The sequence below is a fragment of the Adiantum capillus-veneris genome, chromosome 14, assembly GCF_014529385.1.
Source record: "Adiantum capillus-veneris isolate H3 chromosome 14, ASM1452938v2, whole genome shotgun sequence".
Taxonomy (NCBI): Eukaryota; Viridiplantae; Streptophyta; class Polypodiopsida; order Polypodiales; family Pteridaceae; genus Adiantum; species Adiantum capillus-veneris.
In genome coordinates, this window is record NC_140944.1 from 50,336,041 (window position 1) to 50,341,924 (window position 5,884).

Consider the following 5,884-nt stretch of genomic DNA (forward strand, 5'->3'; position numbering starts at 1 on the left):
GCCCGCCGCGGACCACTTCAATACGATATGTGTCGTCTTTCTTTTGCACTAGTAGGACTGGTGAACAAAAGGGAGAGGAGCTAGGTCTCACCATCCCCTTGTCTACCAATTCATTCACTTACCTCATAATCTTATCTTGTTGAGCTTGAGAAACTCTATAAAGAGGTTTATCAGGTGATGAGCTTCCAGGTAGAAGCTCTATTTTATGGTCAGCATCCCCTCGTTCTGGAGGTAAATCCATAGGAATGTCATCGATAAATACATCTTGGAATCTATTTAGAAAATTAGAAAACTCTAACTCTTCTTAGTTCCTACCACTTTGATTTGGTAAACCATTAGGATCATTTATGGAGTCCTTGACAAAAATTATATACACGAAGTTGAGCTTTTCATTGACTTATCAAAAGCAGGTGAATTTACAAGAGTATAGTACAATCCGACTCATTACAATCTACGTACATGTTCTTTTTTGTGTAGGTCAAATTAATTATGTCATAATAATCAATATCTAATTCTCCTAAATGATTTTCTCATGTTAAATTGATCATTTAATAGGGGAAAGTACTAGGGGAGAAAAAGCTAGATTATTGGTAAGGCTAGCCGACTGGTCACAGTAGGTATCCAAGGGGGACCATCTGTAGAAGAGCAATGTGAAATCAATGGGATTCAAAGACCTAAGGTTCAGCCCATTAAGACTTCCAAAATGCTAAGGTTTCAAAATTCAAAGGTTAAGTCCAATGGTCAATGCTTTAAAAAGTTGGATGCTTGATAGTGTACAAAAAGTCTTTGAAAGCTCCTAAAGAGGAGGGGGCGAGTGATTTTAGTAGGGGATGAGAGAGAAACACACACGCACACACTCATGCAAGCCCCTCTACACAAAGGGCATAGTGGACACATGTCAGCTCCCTAGCCCAATTGCCGACAAGGTGCATTCAAATCCTATTGGATGACGATAGAGGTGGACCAATGAGAAGTAGGCTAGAGTAAATCTAGTTTAATTTATTTAAAAACACTTAATAAAAGAACCAATAAGAATTACTCTCTCTAGAAGATTATTGGCCAGTCACCCAAGGGGTCCAATGAGCATTCAAAAGCCCAATACCTTGCTTGATTCCTATTGGCCAGAAGACTAAGGGGTCTAATGAGAGTCTAATTGCATTAATTGATTACCTAAAGCTCTCACAAAAGGGTAAATGGGGACACATGTCACAAGCTATCACTTATGCTTCTTAATTATCATTGGCTAGGCTTTGCAAGGTCCAATGGGGTGTCAACATGAGTAAAAAGCATAAGGGGTCAACCAAGAGAGAGAGGGGGCTGATTTTGTCAAGGCATTATCACACACACACTCGATCACACAATCTCATGTGTGAATTAAAGAATACTCTCTCTCATTCTCAAGCTTTAATGGAAAGCTCATCACCTACTCCAAGCTTGTGAGAAGGGAGGCCTACACCAACAACTCTTGGCTTTGTGCTGCAAATCCAACCAAGAGCCAAGATCCAATGCATGCTCATATCCTCTACCATGCTAATTACTAAGCTATTATGAGTGACTAGGTGAGGAGATATACTTCTTTCTTGTAAGACTACTCCTTCTTCTTCTCAATCTACTCTCATACCCCGCTAGCTCTCACCATCTTTGAAGGTGTGTGAGGTTCACATGGAAAAACATGAGGTGGCATGAAAGTTCAGAATTGAGTTCCGCATATGAGAGAGAGAGAGAGAGAGAGAGAGAGAAAGAGAGAGAGAGAGAGAGAGAGAGAGAGAGAGAGAGAGAGAGAGAGAGAGAGAGAGAGAGAGAGAGAGAGAGAGAGAGAGAGAGAGAGAGAGAGAGAGAGAGAGAGAGAGAGAGACCCTTGCATCTCTACCCTGCTAGCTGCCATGGCCGCGTTCCGCGAGGGTAAATATGCAGCTGAGCTTATTGCCGCTGCCAAGTACTCTCTGACCTGGCAAGGGCATCCTGGCAGTCGATGAGAGCGCAAGGACTATCGGGAAGCTTCTGGAAAGTATACATGTGGAGAGATGTAGAGTCAAACAGGCAAGCTCTCCAGGAGCTTCTTTTTACTGCCCCACATGCCCTCCAATGCCTTTGTGGTGTCATTCTCGTTGAGGAAACCCTCTATCAGAAAATAGCGTGTGGCAGGCCGTTTATGGAGGTACTTAAAGAGGGTGGATTATTCCTCGGCATCAATTAGGTAGATAAGGCATGCACTGACGGTGAGACAACCACTCAAGGGTTGGACGGCCTTGCCTAATGCTGGAGACCGATTTGCGAAGTGGAGAGCTGTGCGCAAGATTGGTCCAATTGAGCCATCTCCTCTTGCCATACTTGAGAATGCAAATGGGTTGGCTCGCTATGCCATCATATGCCAAGAGAATGGTCTAGTCCCCGATATTGTTGAGACGGAGATTGTGCTTGTTGTTGTCTATAAGGCTTTGCGCGATCATCATGTACTCTTGGAGGGCATCTTGTTGAAGCCAAACATGGTTACTCATGGCTCTAAAGTACCAAAGACGACCCCTCAGGAGATAGCCAAATACACAGTACAAGCACTTCAAAGGACGGTTCCTCCTGCTATTCCTGGTGTCATGTTCTTGTCGGGCAGTCAAAGTGAGGAAGAAGCAACTTTGAATTTGAATGCCATAAATGAGCTCGATACCAAGAAGCCATGGACACTTTATTTCTCATTTGGACGAGCATTAATGCAAGCCAGCACTTTGAAGACTTGGGCTGGAAAGAAGGAAAACATTCCTACAACACAAGCTGCTTTGCTTGCCCGACGCAAGGCCAACTCTGAGGCTGTACTTGGCAAATATGCTAGAGATGCTGCTAAGGGCATTGGCACTGATGAATCGCTTCATGTTGCCAACTACAAGTATTAGCTCTCATATGCTTAAGCTATTGAGTTTTGATTGCAATGATGTTTCATGTTCTGTAATAATGTTTAGGTGCGGGGGTGGCTGTAGAATGAAGCAAATGGGCTATTTTTCTGAGGTTTATGTAATGGGCATCTTTATCATGATTTAATTTAGCTACCGTTTATTCCTAGTAAAGAGAGAGAGAGAGAGAGAGAGAGAGAGCAACGCAGGGTTGCGGGATCAGAAGCAGAAGCAACAGAAAGAAAGGAGAGGAAACCAGCAGAGATGCCGCCCAAATTGGATCCCTCACAGATAGTGGAAGGGACGACATCAACCTTGGCTTGATGAATTAGGACAGTGAGCTTGACGATAATGCGCATGCCCTTCCAGTCCTTGGCAGTATCCTTGGCGATGTCTTCTTTTATAACCTTCTTGGACGACAGACCCAGAGGCCCAACCTTGGGCGCCAATGAAGAGGCAGCTCCAACCTCCCCTCCTGTTAAACGAACAAAAACCACCTCCTCATATTCTTGTTGCCCTTGCTTTATCAGCATTGCATCTTCATCGTGGGCGCAAAACATGCATCACTCAGCTTCATGTCTACCGTTTGCTGGAGTTTATGGGTGGCTCCCTCAATGGTGACGTTGAACTGGAACAGGACTAGAAGTAGGGGAGCAATTAGCGCCGCTACCCTTGTGATCAAAGCCCTCAAGGAGCCCGAGCGCGATAGGACGAAGATGAATGCATTGCTGCACAGCTGCTGCTCCTCGCAAGACTGAAATAGTAGCTAAACGCGCTATAATCCCTGCTCATGAACTAGTGTTTCTGTGGTGGGCGCCTGTGATTTGGAGTGAACACGACCTCTAAATATAGTTAGAATTTCTCATGATTAATGCTAAGGGCCTTGTTAATCCACTCTAAGTTTCATGCAACAATTATCTCTCTAATCTCGAAGAGGGCAAGCTTTGACAGTCAGATTCCTGCCCATTTAATGCATAATTAATACCACAATGATGAAGTCCATTGATAGAAACAACAAAGATGCCACCATTTGCATTCATGACATTGTTATACAATTGATGCTCCTCATGATTGCTGGCTACTCACTTAATTGCATTGTCAGAATTCATCCTATTAATCTAACCTGCAAGCCACTGCAGCACTCGATTGCCTTTTTCTTCTTCTTCTTCTTTCGCCTCAGTCCTAGCATTGGCAATAGGGTTTTGCTCCATGCTAGTGTGCCCCATGAGCTCTTAGCTGGTTTTTGACCTGCAGATTCCTCTTCCTTCTCCTTCTACATTTAAGAACATCAAGCACAATGGAAACATTTTTCTCGCTGATGTGATCGAGATTGCCCATGTGCGGCATCCCCATTCAATGGCAAAGGAGCTTGTTTGTACAGTAAAGGAAATTCTCGGCAATATTGCATTTTTGTGGGTTTCTCTGTGAATGGCAAGGATCCCAAGTATTTGAAAACAGAGATTGATAATGGGGATGTTGAGGTTCCAGAGAATTAGATTAATTAATCTTAGGTAGGTGTCTCTTTAGAATGTACTGTTGCTAAAGTAAGTTTTACTTTGTAGTATAACTGCTGCTGGGTTTTTCCCGCAAATCATTTTTTGACAAATGTGAGCTTGTTATACTTCTAATGACTCTATGCTCAGCGTGTCAGAGAGAGAGAGAGAGAGAGAGAGAGAGAGAGAGAGAGAGAGAGAGAGAGAGAGAGAGAGAGAGAGAGGAGAGAGAGAGAGGGAGAGAGAGAGGAGAGAGAGAGAGAGAGAGAGAGAGAGAGAGAGAGAGAGAGAGAGAGAGAGAGAGAGAGAGAGAGAGGGCACTGGCTCACATGCTTCAGACAGTGTTTGGGAAAAATTAATTTCACAAACATCCATAGAGGAAATTTCTCAAAATAACAGCATTTTTTATAATTAAACTCTATTTTCTTGAATTTGTAAATTGGATTTTATCCTTCTTTCCCTCCCTTGAATTGGTTGTTTTGAGTTTTCAATCGGCTCTTAGCACTATATTTTAGTGGACTTGAAATCTAAAAATTGAAAGGGATGCAGACTTTTTCAATAAGTTTTGTGTGTGTGTGTGTGTGTGTGTGTGTGTGTGTGTGTGTGTGAGAGAGAGAGAGAGAGAGAGAGAGAGAGAGAGAGAGAGAGAGAGAGAGAGAGAGAGAGACAGAGAGAGAGAGAAGATACTACAAGGTAGTTTGGTTGTGCTCACACGTTGGCTTGGTTTTCATGAGGACTAAAACTTAAGTGGGAGAATGCGCAAGGTGAAGTGAAATAGAGGAAAGATAAGTCAAAGATCAAAGTAGTTCTAGTCAACTTTGGTCCGTGAAAGTGAAAAGACTTTTTCTTGGAGATTCTCCAAGCTCAACATTTTGTTGTAAAAATGTTTTGTATATGATGAAAATAGTCAAATTATTTTTCTTCTTTCTTTTTAAGTGAGTGTGTGTGTGTGTGTGTGTGTGTGTGTGTGTGTGTGTGTGTGAGAGAGAGAGAGAGAGAGAGAGAGAGAGAGAGAGAGAGATAGCCAAATACACATTACACAATTCCCTTTCCCTCATCCAACTAGCAAGATTTCCTTACCACCTTGTCTTGAGCAGACACAAGCTCAAAAGAGATTGAAATTTGCGGCAAACAAATTATGCCCTTCTAAAAATCTGCTGGATTTTTCCAAAAAATATTCCAAAATGGAAAGGAGTCGCATCTTCCATCTTTGTGAACTAAGTTGTTCAATTGATCTATAGTTAAGTTTCCAGAAGGACATATTTTTGCTAGCAATGGTGTGTGTGTGTGTGTGTGTGTGTGTGTGTGTGTGTGTGTGTGTGTGTGAAACTCACTTGATAACTATGCTCGATTTTGAACTTGCTCGGATAAGTTCGCTCGATGTTTGGTAGAACTCCTCCTAGACTTGTGTGCGTCATTGCTGTCGTGGCAGACATGCATTGGACAAGACTACGACCCATCCTTGAAATGATTACTAGTGGCGTGCCATCTGAACGTTGGGCGCTTAAA

General features: G+C 42.8%; 1 pseudogene; it reads left to right on the plus strand.

Moving 5' to 3' along the window:
- Window positions 1-2,507: 2,507 nt before the first annotated feature.
- Window positions 2,508-2,885, plus strand: LOC147442347 (fructose-bisphosphate aldolase 1, cytoplasmic pseudogene; annotated as a pseudogene).
- The last annotated feature ends 2,999 nt before the right edge of the window (window positions 2,886-5,884 follow it).